The 19,839-nt window shown below is 39.7% G+C and overlaps 1 protein-coding gene across 1 annotated transcript in view; it reads left to right on the top strand.

The window, feature by feature from the left end:
* Window positions 1-7,806: 7,806 nt before the first annotated feature.
* LOC128693595 (probable ATP-dependent RNA helicase ddx17) overlaps window positions 7,807-19,839 on the top strand; it is a gene marked incomplete at its 3' end in the record, with an annotated part of 50,792 nt that continues 38,759 nt past the window's right edge. Inside the window, 1 exon segment of the mRNA XM_070087610.1 lies at window positions 7,807-7,913.

The raw sequence follows: 19,839 nt of genomic DNA, 5'->3' as shown, positions 1-19,839 counted from the left end.
GACGTGCTTATGAAATTTCGCACAAACCCATATGCCTACACGGCTGATATTTCCAAAGCTTTCTTAAGGGTAGGACTACAAGAAATAGATAGAGATTATACTCGATTCTTGTGGCCTGAAAATCCACATGATCATAAAGTCACTTAAAAATAACTCGGGGAATCTGTCTCATGTCCCACCATTACTGTACAAGCGAGCGGCCCATGTCCTTTCGCATGCTATTTCATTACTTTTTAACAAGTCAATAGAGACTAGCACCTTCCCGAAACTACTCAAGATGGCAAGGGTTACACCAATACATAAAGGTGGTGACCCTACAGACTTAAACAACTATAGGCCAATATCTAACTTACCATTGCTATCCAAAATCTTTGAGAAACTCGTGCACAGGAGACTGTATTCATTTATAACGGCTCAAAACATACTCAACCCCTGCCAGTTTGGATTCAGGAAAAATAAAAGCACTAATGATGCAATCATAAAAATGCTAGATCTCCTTTACACAGCATTGGAAAATAAGGAATATCCACTAGGAATTTTTATTGACCTAAGAAAAGCTTTTGACACAGTAAACCACGAAATCCTACTCCACATACTTGATCACTACGGTATAAGAGGCCATGCGCTTGCTTATTTCAAATCTTACATTACTAATAGGTATCAGTACGTCACCATTAAAGACACAGCATCAGCAACACGGCCACTTGATACTGGAGTTCCGCAGGGAAGTGTCCTTGGTCCCCTGCTCTTCCTCATATACATCAATGACCTTCCAAACGTATCCCAACACCTGAAACCCATTCTCTTTGCTGATGACACGACTTATGTCATCTCTCACCCTAATCTTGCCACCCTCAACACCATTGTGAATGAGGAGCTGATTAAAATATCGACTTGGATGACAGCCAATAAACTTACGCTTAACACTGACAAAACCTACTATATTATGTTTGGTAGCAGAGCAGGAGATGCACAAATTAACATTAAGATTGACAACACTCTAATTACCAGAAATAATGGGGGAAAATTCCTAGGCTTATACCTTGACAACAACCTGAATTTCAGCACCCATATCCAGCAAATAGCCAAAAAAGTATCCAAAACGGTTGGGATCCTCTCCAAGATACGATATTACGTGCCGCAAAATGCCCTTCTCACACTATACCACTCACTTATTTATCCATACCTCACCTATGCTATTTGTGCTTGGGGATCAACTGCAGCAACACACCTAAAGCCAATAATAACCCAACAAAAAGCTGCTGTAAGAATAATCACTAAATCCCATCCCTGGCAACACACCCCCCCCACTCTTCATAGATCTAAACTTACTCCCAGTTCAGTACATCCACACTTACTACTGTGCAATCTATATCTACAGGGCCTTAAACTCTAATATCAAACCTTGACCTAAAACGCTTTCTTGATAGTTGTGACAGAACCCACAGGCATAACACCAGACACAAACATCTCTACGACATTCCCCGTGTCCGACTAAACCTTTACAAAAATTCAATGTATGTCAAAGGCCCTAAAATCTGGAATACCCTACCTGAGAACTCTAGAACTGCAGACACATTCATCACCTTCAAAACTACCATTAGAAAACATCTTATCTCCCTGATACACCCCGTCAACTAACTACACGAATACCACCTGGTGGTTCACACTTACACTCGCTCACTCATTTGACCATAAACAGAAATATTAATCTCAGTCTTAAAATAATGAATCCTGTGATACTCCAATACTGAAACTATGTACTGTGCCAAAACAAAAGCATTCACATTGCTAAACTCACAAACTAGTATTTAGTCACTTAGCCATAATACCAACTTACCTCATAATTTGTAATATTTTACAATTAAGAATAAAACTAAGTATGCCCGAAATGCCTAGCCATGCTAAGCGTTCTAGTGGTACACTCTGTAATCACAATTTTACTACATGTAAACCAAACAATAACCAAATTTCTGTAAACTCAGCATTGTAATCCTTATAGAGAATAAACTTTGAATTTGAATTTGAATCCTCAAAGTCCTGTGAAAACTTATCGTTTCAAATCAGTATTATTTGGTGCAACATCCTCTCCATTCTTACTAGAAGCTACTCTAAATACACATTTGAAGAAATCTGAAAGTCCCTTCAAAGAAATCTTAAAGAAAAGTTTCTATGTGGACAATCTTCAAGATTAGATTTTAGATTTTGCCACCGAAGTGGCTAGTTTATTGTGCACCCCATATCCATCCTGTGGACGGTAGCGCGAGAGCATATGGATACACAAAAGGCCTAGGAACTAGGCCCCAAAGGGTTAACAGGAATACATATGGATTTATATCTACATATCTATAGTTCACTTATCTGTTACAAGCAAATTTAGGAAATTTGCTTAGTATATCTGGTATCTTATTTTCATTAATAAGATATCTTGACATTTCACATAGGTTATTATACTGTCTGTCTCTGTATTCCTCAATAAGTGGACAATTAAGCACATAGTGTTCAAGAGAGTGACCATATGCCTGATCACATAATTTACATTTAGTTTGATCATCATCTGTGTCTCTCCCAAACTGCCAGAAGTACTTGTAACCAAGCCTAAGCCTGGCCACTACAACATCAGTCAGTCTGTTCACATTGCAAGTTGCTCCATAAACATACTTATCTACGTTCATGTTATCATAGTGGGTTATAGATCTACTCAGGCTTCTAACTGCATTCCTTTAACAATCATTTTCATTATTTACTTCTCTCCTAATATTATTCCTAATGCTAGACACAGTTATACCAAAGTTATATTCTACATTCTCCTTCTCGATACTCTTCTTGGCTAACATATCAACTTTATCATGAAGGAGTAATCCAATGTGTGATGGGATCCATAGCAATTGTACATTAATTCCTTTGTCCCTAATTTTTGAGTATCTATACCTGGCTTCCCCAATGAGCATGTTGTTGGAGTCATTATATGAGCCAAGAGCCTTCAATGATGACATAGAATCAGTAATGATGATAGAGTCAAGCTCAGTGTCATAGGTTAGCTTTAGCGCCATTAGGATTGCAAACAATTCAGTTTGCAGTGTAGACGCCCAGTTGTTAATTCTTATGCCTAACTCAACAAATTTATTATCGTTCTTAACTAGGGAGGTGGCAACAAGAGCAGATGCAGCCCTGCCAGAAGACTCCTGTTTAGATCCATCAGTGTATATAACTTGTGATAACTTGTTACTACCAGCTAGGTGAGAAATTTCTTCTTGAGCAGTTGCTCTAACAAGAGATTTAAGGAAGGGATTACTAGCAATGAGCTTCTTGGGAGGGACTTGTAGGTATGTGATATTAAATGAACACATCTTCCATGGAGGGGTGAAATGCTCTTGTTGCCTACAGTGATACAGTTCATGCAGGTTATAAAACTTAATGCAATTGCACGTTTTCACAATCCATTTAGATCTGTGTGTATTTACCTCTAGACACTTGGTAAGATTCACTGTGACAGTGTCTGGTTCGTTTCTCAACATTCTAATACCGAGTACAGTGTTAATTTCAACAATCCTATCACTGATACTAGAAATACCAAGCTCCTTCCTCATGTTAAGAACTTTTGTAGATCTGGGACAGCCAAGAATAATCCTGAGAGCTTCATTTTGCATTAACTCCAAGGGTCGGAGAGAACTTTCTCTAGCTAATATCAACATGGGATCAGCATAATCAATTAAGGACCTAACATAGGCTATGTAAATCATTCTCACGATTCTCACATTTGCACCATAGTTGGGATTGTAGCCAGCAACAGCTTTGAGAGCATTTAGCCTAGCTTTACATTTCTTGTTTAGTTGTGGTATAGTGGATTTGTTAAAGGGTACATCTACACCAAGATATCTGTAAGTTTTAACGTAGCTAATGATTTCACCCTGCAAATAGATGGGTGGGGGATGTCGTTTGCTTGTTAATATCTTTGTTTTAGAGGAAGATATTATGAGGCCTAGTCGATTACAAATTGCTTGAACTTCATTAAGAATGGTATTCATCTTCTTATGCCCTGTTGTATGGATCATGATATCATCAGCATAGCTTATAGCTATATGTTTAGGTGAGGCAGGTAGAGCATTTAGGAGAGCATTAATCAGAATATTAAATAGCATGGGACTAAGAACTCCTCCCTGCGGTGTACCTAAAGACATTTCTTTAGAATCACTTCTGAAGCCTTGGTAAAGGACAGAGGATACTCTATTTGACAGGTATCCTATTATCCAGCAGAGTAAGCTACCACCAATATTCATTTTGGCTAGTTCATGTAGTATAACGGTTCTGTTCGCAATATCAAATGCAGATTTTAGATCAAGAAAAGTGGTAAAACTAGTTGAGGTGTGTGCAGTGAGAAAGGTGGAAATACAGTTCTGCACACTTTTACCTTTCATGAACCCATAGAGGTAGGGGGAAAGTTGGTGTCTGATTCTGTAGTACAGTCTGTTAAGCATCATTCTTTCAAAAGTTTTACAAAGTTAAGGAGATCGGCCTAAATGTATCAGGCTGTTGGGGCTTAGGGATAGGCACAATGAGACTATTGGTCCAGGAAGTAGGAAGAACGCCCTCAATGTAACTGAGATTATACAGTGCCAACAAAGGGTTATCAGGCACGTGCCTTAGAGTTCTGAGAATATCATAGGTTATACCATCCTCTCCAGGAGCAGTTGATCGACCTTTGGTTAATGCATTATCTAATTCATACTCGGTAAAGAGGCAATCACTCTCATCAATATTTTGGCTCATAAAATTAATCAGTTTCAACATTTCTTCAGAAGTACTCTCTAAATTTTTTCTAATATGAGATGGAAGGCTTTCATGCCTGGATGTTTTGGACCAGTCATTTATGAGGTCATTTGCTTTTTCAAGAGGAAAGGGATGAGCAACATTGCCAGTCTTTTTCCTGGTTATTTTATTTATACCTTTCCAAGCCAAACTCAAAGGGGTGGACCTATTTAATCCACTAACAAACTGTTCCCATTCCTGTTGCCTAAGTTCTTCCTTTCTATTCCTTGCATTTGTTAGTGCAGCTTGGAACGTTCTGAGCAGGTCTGGGGTTCTACATTCATGGTATGCTTTACCAATCCTCCTAGCTGCATGTGTTAGATTGCGCAGCTGTGGATCATTATAGTATTTACATTGGTTTTTATTGTTATTTATAGTGGAGGGTCTTTGTTTCCTATTCCTGCCCACTTGATCTGTGAGAACACTCTCAATAGTGGTAATTAAATCATCATTAAATTTTTGTGTGCCAATAGGCTCGTAGTTCTTATACCATTGATCCAAGTGGTTAATAAAGTTGTCTCTGTGTTCTGGTTTGAGAATAAGTTTCCTCCTTCTGTATTTAGCTCCTTGATTGCTGGAGATGTGATCAAGATTGACAGTTGTTAGTCTTGGGAAGTGATCAGATAGAAGATCATCAACTATGACAGAGTCATGCATCGTATATGATGTATTAAATCCAAGACATAGATCTAGTATGCCACCATATATGTGAGTAGGCTCAGTAGTGCCCACAATTCGAACATTATCATGCTCATTTAGCAATCTCACTAGTTTAGTTCCATTGGTGTTTGTTATAGACCCACCAATATTCTTATGTCTGGCATTAAAATCTCCAAGAATGATGGTAGGTTCACTATTGATGCGATCTGGTAAAGCAACAGGTCGAAGCTGGTTCGCTGGGGCATAGAGATTAAAAATGTTTATGGAAAAATCGCCTGCATATACTTTGACACCATGATACTGCATGTTAACTCGACTCTGCAAGGAAAGGAGTGAATGTGGCAAGTTCTTTCTGACATACATCACACAACAGTTGGTTGACCTTAGGTTATAAGCTGCATATCCAGGCAAGTTTGGTGGAGGTGCTCCATCTTTCAAGCTACATTCCTGCAAACAGATGACATCAATATTCTTGGTTGCACTAATATGATGTAAGTCAGGCAACCGCTTCCTGATGGAAGCAATGTTCCATGAAAAGATTAGTAATGTATCCATTGTAGTGAATTATTACAATCTCTTGCTCATAATTGGTAAAACTATTTTGCTTTGACTACAGTGTGCAGACACTTAAGAGCAAATAGCATAGTTTGTACGTCTTTATCTTCAGGACCTTTATTTTTAAGAATTTTTCGGCATCTTGACAGCCAGTTAAAAGGTAAGTTTTGAAGGCAAGAGTCATGGGCTTCTTTCTCACAAATTGCTGGAAACTGAACGGAGATTGCTGCACTTTTGACATCATCACCATGCTCAAGAGCATCATCCTGATTACACATATTTATTAAACTTGTCAGGATCTGTTCAAGATGCTCAATTTTTTTCTGGAAATTTGTTATAATATGAGGAAGGTCAGGCGAATCCAATGCCTCTCCGGAGGATGACACTTCTGGGTTAGTGCTTCCTTTAACACCTATCACCTTAACAGGTACCATGGTTACATTAGTGTTCTCTGTTTCATCATTCATTGCAGGTAGGTCCTGTGCATCTGGCTCATCTCCAATTTCCTGGGAGGTTACCTGTGTGGTGTCCGTCTGACTGTTGTAGTTGTGTGTATTGGGAGAAATGACAAACTCATCCCCATATTCAGGTGTAGCCATAGGTATCTGTAGTGGCAGACCAGTAGTTCCATATGTGCTAGCAGGGATGGCTAGCTCCTCCACAGCTGGTGTGTGTGATGGCATTCTGGTATCACCAGAATCATTTGCAGTGAGGTGGGGTTCTTGCACACTTTGCAGAGGTTCAGTCTCAGATCTGGCTGTGGTAGACTGGATGGCCCCATCCTCAGTTACCATTAAAGGACTGTTATCAGGTTTACATCGAAGGTTGTTTGGGTTCTGACTGCAGTCCTTGTGGGAGACTGTAACCCCAACTTCTTTACAGTTAATACACTTAAATTTTCGGCTGTCAGGGCCTACTGTGCATTCTCTAGTGGAATGTTTCCCAGCACACTTACCACACCAAGAATGTAGTATTCCACAGTCTACTGCAACATGGCCATAGTGCTGGCATTTGTAACACCTACGTTTAGGGGGTAGGTACACTTCGATGTTTAGGAAACGTAAACCATGCACCCAGATATTCCGGGGGAGGGGCACAGGACGGTAAGGACGTGGAACGGTGTAGACAGATAAGTGGTAGTGGCAGAATCCATACATAGCTTTATGAATATGTGTGATATGGCTCACATACCTCCAGGAGCGAAACCAGTAGTGTCAAGCAGATAGCGAGGCCAGAGTACGAGATTAACCCCTGCAACTACAATTATATGAGTACATTATTATATTTATATTTTGGTAAATTAAAAACTCATGAGCTGCGGCCCGCAGTATTCCTGTAGCCTGGGTTAAGTTAGTAGTGGTACTGGAAAGACTGTAATAGTTAGATGTAGAAGTCCAACCACTGACTAACATTCGCCCTATGTAAGGGATGAGAGTGTGCGACCTGACCTTAAGGTACAGAACACTCGGCTTATGGGATATAAAAGCCACATTTCTATGATTGTAAAGAACCAAATCTCTATAGTAAACGTGACTAAAGTGTCCAGATATTCTTTTGAATCTTTGTTAAACATTTATTCATCATTTCCTACCGTTTAGTTACTCAAAACTCCAGCTATAAAAGTTTATTAATTTCTGCCTTAACTTAAGCCCTGTAAGACTTTTACATTTTTTCGAGAAAATGCGTATATTATTAGTTCAAATGTTTTAACATTTAGTATAGTTTCGAGAAAAAATAAAATGTTATTTATTGTTTTATAAAGAAATGTGTTTATTGTTGGTTGGTGGAGACGGCGGCCATTACTGAGTGTTAGTGAGGGTGAGGCTGATGCTCACTGCTACTCTGCCTCTTTACCAGCCACACAACACTAATATATTCTCTTAACTAAGGTAAACTTTATCTTCAAGTTGTTAACTGTAAGTTAGAGCTAGTTATATGTACTGGAGGAGAGTGTTATGATTAATGTTATTACCCCCGCGTCCCTGTTATTCATTATCTTAACACTGGTTATTAAGGTAGTAACATTATCTTAACACTGGTTATTAAGGTAGTAACATTATCTTAACACTGGTTATTAAGGTAGTAACATTATCTTAACACTGGTTATTAAGGTAGTAACATTATCTTAACACTGGTTGGTTAGCTAGTAACATTATCTTAACTGGTTAGTTAGCTAGTAACATTATATTAACACTGGTTGGTTAGTTAGCTAGTAACATTATCTTAACACTGGTTAGTTAGCTAGTAACATTATCTTAACACTGGTTAGTTAGCTAGTAACATTATCTTAACACTGGTTATTAAGGTAGTAACATTATCTTAACACTGGTTATGAAGGTAGTAACATTATCTTAACACTGGTTGGTTAGCTAGTAACATTATCTTAACATTGGTTGGTTAGCTAGTAACATTATCTTAACACTGGTTGGTTAGCTAGTAACATTATCTTAACTGGTTGGTTAGCTAGTAACATTATCTTAACACTGGTTGGTTAGCTAGTAACGTTATCTTAACACTGGTTAGTTAGCTAGTAACATTATCTTAACACTGGTTATTAAGGTAGTAACATTATCTTAACATTGGTTGGTTAGCTAGTAACATTATCTTAACACTGGTTGGTTAGCTAGTAACATTATCTTAACATTGGTTGGTTAGCTAGTAACATTATCTTAACACTGGTTATTAAGGTAGTAACATTATCTTAACACTGGTTAGTTAGCTAGTAACATTATCTTAATACTGGTTGGTTAGCTAGTAACATTATCTTAACACTGGTTAGTTAGCTAGTAACATTATCTTAACACTGGTTGGTTAGCTAGTAACATTATCTTAAAGGCAGGTGAAATTGCCGACCTAGAAAATGTACAGAGAACTTTCACGGCGCGCATAACGGAGATAAAACACCTCAATTACTGGGAGCGCTTGAGGTTTCTAAACCTGTATTCCCTGGAACGCAGGAGGGAGAGATACATGATTATATACACCTGGAAAATCCTAGAGGGACTAGTACCGAACTTGCACACGAAAATCACTCACTACGAAAGCAAAAGACTTGGCAGACGATGCACCATCCCCCCAATGAAAAGCAGGGGTGTCACTAGCACGTTAAGAGACCATACAATGAGTGTCAGGGGCCCGAGACTGTTCAACTGCCTCCCAGCACACATAAGGGGGATTACCAACAGACCCCTGGCAGTCTTCAAGCTGGCACTGGACAAGCACCTAAAGTCGGTTCCTGATCAGTCGGGCTGTGGCTCGTACGTTGGTTTGCGTGCAGCCAGCAGCAACAGCCTGGTTGATCAGGCGCTGATCCACCAGGAGGCCTGGTCACAGACCGGGCCGCGGGGGCGTTGACCCCCGAAACTCTTTCCAGGTAAACTCCAGGTAACACTGGTTGGTTAGCTAGTAACATTATCTTAACACTGGTTGGTTAGCTAGTAACATTATCTTAACACTGGTTGGTTAGCTAGTAACATTATCTTAACACTGGTTGGTTAGCTAGTAACATTATCTTAACACTGGTTATTAAGGTAGTAACATTATCTTAACACTGGTTGGTTAGCTAGTAACATTATCTTAACATTGGTTGGTTAGCTAGTAACATTATCTTAACACTGGTTGGTTAGCTAGTAACATTATCTTAACACTGGTTAGTTAGCTAGTAACATTATCTTAACACTGGTTTTAGCTAGTAACATTATCTTAACTGTTTGGTTGCTAGTAACATTATATTAACACTGGTTATTAAGGTAGTAACATTATCTTAGCACTGGTTATTAAGGTAGTAACATTATCTTAACACTGGTTGGTTAGCTAGTAACATTATCTTAGCACTGGTTATTAAGGTAGTAACATTATCGTAACACTGGTTATTAAGGTAGTAACATTATCTTAACACTGGTTAGTTACCTAGTAACATTATCTTAACACTGATTAGTTAGCTAGTAACATTATCTTAACACTGGTTGGCTAGCTAGTAACATTGTCTTAACACTGGTTAGTTAGCTAGTAGCATTATCTTAACACTGGTTAGTTAGCTAGTAGCATTGTCTTAACACTGGTTAGTTAGCTAGTAACATTATCTTAACATTGGTTGGTTAGCTAGTAACATTATCTTAACATTGGTTGGTTAACTAGTAACATTATCTTAACACTGGTTGGTTAGCTAGTAACATTATCTTATCTTATGCACTTGGTATCTGCTGGCATGGGAAATCTGGAAAAACAGATGGGACATGCAACTATGACCACCCTAGAAAATGCCATGCCCATATGACAACAGGAAAATGCAAACTCCCTTCCTGTAAGCTTTTTCACCCTGAAATGTGTACCTCTTCAGTACAGGAAAGACTGTGCTATAACTTAAATTGCCAGGCATACCATCTAAAGGGGACAAAAATATACAAAACATCCAGGCCATGGGAAAACCTGGGTAGCCACAGCCACTCAAGAGGGAGAGGTTTTTTAGTGCCAGGAAGGAAAAAAAACTGGCAGGAAATGGCAGAAATCGTACACCAAATCCAGTCATTCCTGGAGTGGAACCACAGTCGATGGCCTCCACTCCAAACCAAAAGATACAGATACTAATGCCGGAAAAAAAATCCCCCCCCAGTACCAACAATACCACCAGTCCGATAACATTCTTCTTTGCAAATATACAGGGTCTAAAGCCAGCAACAAACATCAAAATACCTTTCATCCGTGGACTGCTTGCAGAGGCAAAGGCAATGTTCGCGGCTTTCACTGAGACCCACATAAAGGATCACTTGGACAACGAAATATGGATCCCAGGTTACAACCTATACAGATGTGACAGAGTGAACAGGCAAAAGGGGGGGGGGGTTGGCCTGTACATTGCAGAGTCACTTGTTTGCACAGAACTGCTTAATGCCTCAAATGATGTAGTGGAAGTTTTAGCAGTGAAGGTCGAGAACCAAAACCTAGTCATTGTGGTAGTCTACAAGCCTCCGGATGCAACATCCCAGCAATTCCAGGAACAGCTGTTAAAAATTGACCACTGTCTGGAAAATCTTCCAACTCCTGCACCCAACATCTTGCTCCTGGGGGATTTCAACTTAAGGCACCTAAAATGGAGGAATATAGCAAATAATATTGTTGCAGTAATAACACCAGGAGGCAGCTCTGATGAAAACTCACACTCACACGAGCTTTCAAATCTCTGCACAAAATTCAATTTAAACCAGCAAATAATAGAGCCTACTAGACTGGAGAATACACTAGACCTCATCTTCACTAACAATGATGATCTGATAAGAAATGTCACCATATCAAAAACAATATACTCAGATCACAACATAATTGAGGTTCAGACATGTATGCATGGAGCCCCAGACCGACAAAATGAGACTAGTCACGAGGGAGCATTCACCAAATTCAACTTCAATAACAAAAACATAAAGTGGGACCAAGTAAACCAAGTCCTAACCGATATAAGCGGGGAAGATACACTAAGCAACACAGACCCCAACTTATGCCTAGAACAGATTAACTCGGTGGCACTCGATGTATGCACAAGGCTTATTCCTCTAAGAAAAAGGAGGAGTAGATGTAAAATAGAAAGAGACAGGCGCTCCCTTTACAGGCAACGGAAAAGAATAACAGAGCGGCTAAAAGAGGTCAATATATCTGAAATGCGTAGGGAGACACTGGTCAGAGAAATAGCAAGCATCGAACTTAAGCTAAAAGAATCCTTTAGGAGTCAGGAATCGCGGGAAGAACTAAAAGCCATAAATGAAATCGAAAGAAACCCAAAGTATTTCTTCTCCTATGCCAAATCAAAATCGAGAACAATGTCCAGTATTGGGCCCCTACTTAAACAAGATGGGTCCTACACAGATGACAGCAAGGAAATGAGTGAGCTACTCAAGTCCCAATATGACTCAGTTTTTAGCAAGCCGCTAACCAGACTGAGAGTCGAAGATCAAAATGAATTTTTTATGAGAGAGCCACAAAATCTGATTAACACGAGCCTATCCGATGTTATCCTGATGCCAAATGACTTCGAACAGGCGATAAATGACATGCCCATGCACTCTGCCCCAGGGCCAGACTCATGGAACTCTGTGTTCATCAAGAACTGCAAGAAGCCCCTATCACGAGCCTTTTCCATCCTATGGAGAGGGAGCATGGACACGGGGGTCATCCCTCAGTTACTAAAAACAACAGACATAGCCCCACTCCACAAAGGGGGCAGTAAAGCAACAGCAAAGAACTACAGACCAATAGCACTAACATCCCATATCATAAAAATCTTTGAAAGGGTCCTAAGAAGCAAGATCACCACCCATCTAGAAACCCATCAGTTACACAACCCAGGGCAACATGGGTTTAGAACAGGTCGCTCCTGTCTGTCTCAACTATTGGATCACTACGACAAGGTCCTAAATGCACTAGAAGACAAAAAGAATGCAGATGTAATATATACAGACTTTGCAAAAGCCTTCGACAAGTGTGACCATGGCGTAATAGCGCACAAAATGCGCGCTAAAGGAATAACAGGAAAAGTCGGTCGATGGATCTATAATTTCCTCACTAACAGAACACAGAGAGTAGTCGTCAACAGAGTAAAGTCTGAGGCAGCTACGGTGAAAAGCTCTGTTCCACAAGGCACAGTACTAGCTCCCATCTTGTTCCTCATCCTCATATCCGACATAGACAAGGATGTCAGCCACAGCACCGTGTCTTCCTTTGCAGATGACACCCGAATCTGCATGACAGTGTCTTCCATTGCAGACACTGCAAGGCTCCAGGCGGACATCAACCAAATCTTTCAGTGGGCTGCGGAAAACAATATGAAGTTCAACGATGAGAAATTTCAATTACTCAGATATGGTAAACATGAGGAAATTAAATCTTCATCAGAGTACAAAACAAATTCTGGCCACAAAATAGAGCGAAACACCAACGTCAAAGACCTGGGAGTGATTATGTCAGAGGATCTCACCTTCAAGGACCATAACATTGTATCAATCGCATCTGCTAGAAAAATGACAGGATGGATAATGAGAACCTTCAAAACTAGGGAGGCCAAGCCCATGATGACACTCTTCAGGTCACTTGTTCTATCTAGGCTGGAATATTGCTGCACTCTAACAGCACCTTTCAAGGCAGGTGAAATTGCCGACCTAGAAAATGTACAGAGAACTTTCACGGCGCGCATAACGGAGATAAAACACCTCAATTACTGGGAGCGCTTGAGGTTTCTAAACCTGTATTCCCTGGAACGCAGGAGGGAGAGATACATGATTATATACACCTGGAAAATCCTAGAGGGACTAGTACCGAACTTGCACACGAAAATCACTCACTACGAAAGCAAAAGACTTGGCAGACGATGCACCATCCCCCCCAATGAAAAGCAGGGGTGTCACTAGCACGTTAAGAGACCATACAATAAGTGTCAGGGGCCCGAGACTGTTCAACTGCCTCCCAGCACACATAAGGGGGATTACCAACAGACCCCTGGCAGTCTTCAAGCTGGCACTGGACAAGCACCTAAAGTCAGTTCCTGATCAGCCGGGCTGTGGCTCGTACGTTGGTTTGCGTGCAGCCAGCAGCAACAGCCTGGTTGATCAGGGGCTGATCCACCAGGAGGCCTGGTCACAGACCGGGCCGCGGGGGTGTTGACCCCCGAAACTCTCTCCAGGTAAACTCCAGGTAAGGTAGTAAGATTATCTTAACATTGGTTGGTTAGCTAGTAACATTATCTTAACCCTTTCAGGGTCCAAGGCCCAAATCTGGAGTCACGCACCAGTGTCCAAGAATTTTCAACAAAAAAATTTGTTATTTTTTCTTATGAAATCGTAGAGAATCTTTTTGTGAAGGTAATAAAACAAAAAGTACGAAATTTGGTGGAAAATTGACGAAATTATGCTCTCGCGAATTTTGATGTTTCAGCGATATTTACGAATTGGCGATTTTGCCGACTTTGACTCCCATTTTAGGCCAATTACATTATTCCAATCAACCAAATTCTTAGCTATTTCACTAGTATTACTTCTATTCTATCGATTGTGCACAAGAAATCGCCAAGTCAACTGTTTCAACTACAAAATAAAGTGATCGGAAATTGTTAATTTGGCCAATTTAACACAAAGTTCAAAATATTCCAATTTCAAAATAGGGTCCAGAATGAACAATGTAGGCATTCCTGGCACTAAACTAACATTTCCTCTGTTCATTAGTTATGTTTTGAGGCTTTACAAATAAATTCCATTTTGATTTTTTATTCACATAATGAATTTTTATTCACACCAAAAAATAGAAGATTTACTGTTATGCAATACTGTAATAATTGTATAAATATCATCACCATATTTGTGAATGTATATTAGACCCACCAGCTGGCGTGTATTAGACGTATGAAGTCGTTTGTTTACTCTTGAATATCGGCAAAAATTTAACATTTCTGCTACTTTGAGCTCAGTTTCAAGCCATTTCCAGTGCTAAAACCAATCAAAATCATCTCTATTTCTGTAATATGTCTTCAATTCTATCACATGAGACCAAGAAATCGCAAATACAACTATAAAAAACATACAAAAAAACACTGCAAAGTTGCTGTTTTAATCGAAAAATCATGATTTCATTTTTTTTCTCTCATTATACACAGTGTGCTGCAGGATCTGTTTTATGTGGTGCACACATACCACATAGATGTATTCTCTCATATCTAGGCCCAAATGTACCACTCACAGTTTATCAGAGTGAGCTGAGCTCATGGCGTAGATCTACGGTTTGGACCCTGAACGTAAAGCCGTAGATCTACGGGACGGACCCTGAAAGGGTTAACACTGGTTGGTTAGCTAGTAACATTATCGTACCACTGGTTGGTTAGCTAGTAACATTATATTAACACTGGTTGGTTACCTAGTAACATTATCTTAACACTGGTTTGTTAGCTAGTAACATTATCTTAACATTGGTTGGTTAGCTAGTAACATTATCTTAACACTGGTTGGTTAGCTAGTAACATTATCTTAACACTGGTTAGCTAGTAACATTATCTTAACACTGGTTGGTTAGCTAGTAACATTATCTTAACACTGGTTGGTTAGCTAGTAACATTATCTTAACACTGGTTAGTTAGCTAGTAACATTATCTTAACACTGGTTGGTTAGCTAGTAACATTATCTTAACACTGGTTGGTTAGCTAGTAACATTATCTTAACACTGGTTGGTTAGCTAGTAACATTATCTTAACACTGGTTGGTTAGCTAGTAACATTATCTTAACACTGGTTAGTTAGCTAGTAACATTATCTTAACACTGGTTGGTTAGCTAGTAACATTATCGTACCACTGGTTGGTTAGCTAGTAACATTATATTAACACTGGTTGGTTACCTAGTAACATTATCTTAACACTGGTTTGTTACCTAGTAACATTATCTTACCACTGGTCAGTTGGGTAATAACATTATCTTAACACTGGTTGGTTAGCTAATAATATTATTTTAACACTGGTTTGTTACCCAGCAACATTATCTTAACTGGTTGGTTACCTAGTAATATCTTAACACCTGCTGTAATTGTTCACCTAGCAGTAAATAGGTACCTGGGTGTTAGTGGACTGGTGTGGGGGACATCCTAGGGGACAAGATTGAAGGACCACAATGAAAATAAGACAGTCTTCGATGACACTGACTTTCTTTTATTTATTTATTTATTTATTTATTAATTTGAACATGATACAGAGAAGTACAAAGGAATGCAGTTATTACAGTGCAACATGCCAAAGCCCCTTGTATGCAGAGCAATATGGGCAGGCTTAAAATTAACTTAAGATTAAGTAAGCAATGATATATTCAGTGGTAAATATTATTGTAAACAGATAATAATTTAGCACAAATGAGTATTACAAAGACAGGTCATACAGTCATTTACTGTGTTGCTGTGCATTCAGTAGAATATTCTGTTAGATAATGTAATTGATTGTGATTGGGTCACAGGTTATACATTTATGAGATAAAATAATGAGAAGCATTTATGAGATACAATTATTCAGTTTTTATTTAGTCGTGGGTGAGTAAGTGATTTTTGAGAAGACTTGAATTTATAAACAGTGTTTCTTTTATATTCACAGGTAATCAATTCCAGATTTTAGGGCCCTTTATGTGCATTGAATTTTTGCATAGTGTGAGATGGACTCGAAGAACATCAAAGAGTGATCTGTGCCTTATGGTCATGTGCTCTGTTGAGGTTGGTAAGGAGACGTTTGAGGGGAGGGTTTATGTAAGAGTTAAGTTTTCTATGTATGTAATAGGTGCAGTAATAAGTATGGATGTTTTGTATGGTGAGTAGGTTTAGAGTTTTGAATATTGGTGGAGTGCGCTGCCTGTAGCAGGAATTTGTTATTCTGACTGCAGCCTTTTGTTGGGTAATTAATGGTCTGAGATGGTTTATTGTTGTTGAGCCCCATGCACAAATTCCATAGGTGAGATAGGGGTAAATATGCGAGTGATATAGGGACAGGAGGGCTGACTGGAACATTGTACCGTATTTTCGATAGTATGCCTACGGTCTTGGAAATTTTTTTGAAAATTTGTTGTATATATGTTTGAAATTTGAGTCTATTATCAAGGTGGATTCCCAAGAATTTTCCATCTGTGAGTTTTGTGATAGGTGATCCATTAATCATTATTTAAAGTGGGACGTCTGTAGCTCTGTTACCAAACTGAATGAAGTAGGTTTTGTCAATGTTTAGAGTAAGTTTGTTAGTCCTCATCCAGGTAGATATTTTCTGTAATTTACAGTATTGGCTAGCGTGACTGGGCTTGGGTGAGAGAAGACGTATGTAGTGTCATCTGCAAATAGTGTGGGTTTGAGTAATTGCGATGCATTTGGTAGGTCATTTATGTATATGAGAAAGAGAAAAGGGACACCAACTGTAATTGGCTGTGCGGAAAAGTTTGCCCCATTTGTGTACACGTATTGGCTTCTGTTGCTGAGGTATGACTTAGGTAGTTGAGGGAGTGCCCTCTTATACCATAGTGTGACAATTTTATGTGGAGCAAGTCATGGTCAGTTGTATCAAAAGCTTTATGTAAGTCAATGAAGATCCCCAGTGGGACTTCTTTTTTCTCTATTGCAGTGTATATATGTTCTAGCACGTGTATAATAGCATCATTAGTATTTTTATTAGGCCTGAACCCAAATTGACAGGGATCGAGTATGTTGTGGGAGATGAGGTAGGAATAGATCCACTTATGAATTAATTTTTCGAAGATTTTAGAGAGAGGGTGTAAGTTGGATATTGGCCTATAGTTATTCAAGTCTGATTGGTCTCCTCCTTTTTGGATCGGGGTGACCCTTGCTATTTTGAGAACTGTAGGGAACGTAGAGGATTCAATGGATATGTTAAAGAGTGTTGCAATGATTGGTGATAGCACTTGTGACGCTTTTTTGTATATACGTAAAGGGTGGTAAGGTATTTAAATCTCCTGTCTTGTTTTTTAGTGTGTTGATAATAAGGGAGACTTCAGTTGGGTTAGTTGGAGCTAGGAACAGTGTGTTTGGGTTGTTGCCAGTGAGGTAGCCATTGGGTGAGGTATCTGAGCTTGGGATTTTATTGGCAAGGTTTTTTCTTATAGTGGAGAAGAAATCATTGAGTCTGCTGGTTCAGTTGGTGGAAGTTGGGGTTCATCTGGTTTTGTTAATTCAATTTCGCTATTTCGTGATGTCTTTTTTGTTCCTAGAATTTCTGATAGGATTTTCCAGGTCTTTTTTATACCGCCTCGTAAGTTGGATAATCTGTTCTCATAATACAATTTTTTAGCCCTTCTTATCAGGCTGGTTAGGATGCATGAGTAACGTTTTGTTTGGTCTCTGGTTATGTGACTCATTCTGTACTGTTTTTCATATAGGTGCTTTGTATTTATGGATTCGAGGATGCTGGGTGTTAGCCAGGGACTGTTCAGTCTCTTAGCTGTCATCTGTTTAGTTTTTTTTAGGGGAGTGCTTGTTATGGAGGTATTGGGTCTTTTTTAGAAAATTATTATTACAGTGGACCCCCGGTTCGCGAAGTCACCGGTAACCGATAAATCTGGTATCCGAAGCGTTATATCGCAAAAAATTTGCCCCGGTTCCCATAACAAAACCCGGTACGCGATATGATTCGTACGAGACGTGTCCACATGTGGCCTGAACTGCCCCGTGTGTGCCAGTGTTTACAAGCCAGCCAGTGTGTGCGCATCTAAGGATACATTGGTACATTCCATATTATCCATATTATCACTGTTTCTGGTGCTTGTTTCTGCAAAATAAGTCACCATGGGCCCCAAGAAAGCTTCTAGTGCCAACCCTTCGAGACCAAGGGTGCTAATGACTATTGAAATGAAGAAAGAGATAATTGCAAAGTATGAAAGTGGAGTGCGTGTGTCGGACCTGGCCAAGTTGTATAGTAAATTCCAATCAACCATCTCTACTATAGTGAGCAGGAAAACGGCAATCAAGGAAGCTGTTCTTGCAAAAGGTGCAACTATGATTACAAAACAGCGATCGCAAGTGTTAGAAAATGTTGAGAGACCGTTACTGGTGTGGATAAATGAAAAACAGATAGCTGGAGATAGCATCTCTCAAGCGATCATTTGTGTAAAGGCTAGGCAGTTGCATGACGATTTAATTAGAAAAATGCCTGCAACTAGTGGTGATGTGAGTGAATTTAAGGCCAGCAAAGGTTGGTTTGAAAGATTTAAGAATCGTAGTGGCATACATAGTGTGATTAGGCATGATGAGGCTGCCAGTTCAGACCACAAAGCGGCTGAAAAATATGTGCATGAATTCAAGGAGTACATAGTGGCTGAAGGATTGAAACCTGAACAAGTGTTTAATTGTGATGAAACAGGCCTGTTTTGGAAGAAATTGCCAAGCAGGACCTACATTACTCAGGAGGAAAAGGCACTCCCAGGACATAAGCCTATGAAAGACAGGCTTACTCTTCTCATGTGTGCCAATGCTAGTGGTGATTGCAAAGTGAAGCCTTTATTGGTGTATCACTCAGAAACTCCCATGGCGTTCAGGCAAAAGAATATCCTCAAGGCTAATTTGTGTGTGCTGTGGAGGGCAAACACTAAGGCATGGGTCACTAGGGACTTTTTCTATGACTGGTTACACCATGCATTTGCCCCCACTGTGAAAAATTACCTAATTGAAAAGAAATTAGACCTTAAGTGCCTCCTGGTGTTAGACAATGCCCCTGGTCATCCTACAGACTTGTCAGAGCGACTTTTTGGGGACATGAGCTTCATTAAGGTCAAATTTTTGCCTCCTAATACCACTCCTCTCCTGCAGCCCATGGACCAGCAGGTCATTTCCAACTTCAAGAAACTGTACACAAAAGCTATGTTTGAAAGATGCTTTGAAGTGACCACAGAAACTCTATTGACTCTAAAGGAGTTTTGGAAGGATCACTTTAATATCCTCAATTGTGTAAACCCTATAGGTAAGGCTTGGGAGGGAGTGACTAAGAGGACCTTGAACTCTGTTTGGAAGAAACTGTGGCCAGAATGTGTAGACAAAAGGGATTTTGAAGGGCTTGAGGCTAACCCTATGCCAGTTGAGGAATCCATTGTGGCATTGGGAAAGTCCTTGGGGTTGGAGGTTAGTGAAGAGGATGTGGAAGAGTTGGTGGAGGAGGACAATAACGAACTAACCACTGATGAGTTGCTAGATCATCTTCAACAGCAAGAGGCCAGACCTGAGGAAACTGCTTCAGAGGAGGGGATGGAGAAAGTGAGGAAGTTGCCTACTTCAAAGATTAAGGAAATGTGTGCAAAGTGGCTTGAAGTGCAAACCT

Source organism: Cherax quadricarinatus, chromosome 2 (genome assembly GCF_038502225.1).
Source record: "Cherax quadricarinatus isolate ZL_2023a chromosome 2, ASM3850222v1, whole genome shotgun sequence".
Classification (NCBI taxonomy): domain Eukaryota; kingdom Metazoa; phylum Arthropoda; class Malacostraca; order Decapoda; family Parastacidae; genus Cherax; species Cherax quadricarinatus.
This window is presented reverse-complemented; position numbering and strand designations above follow the sequence as displayed.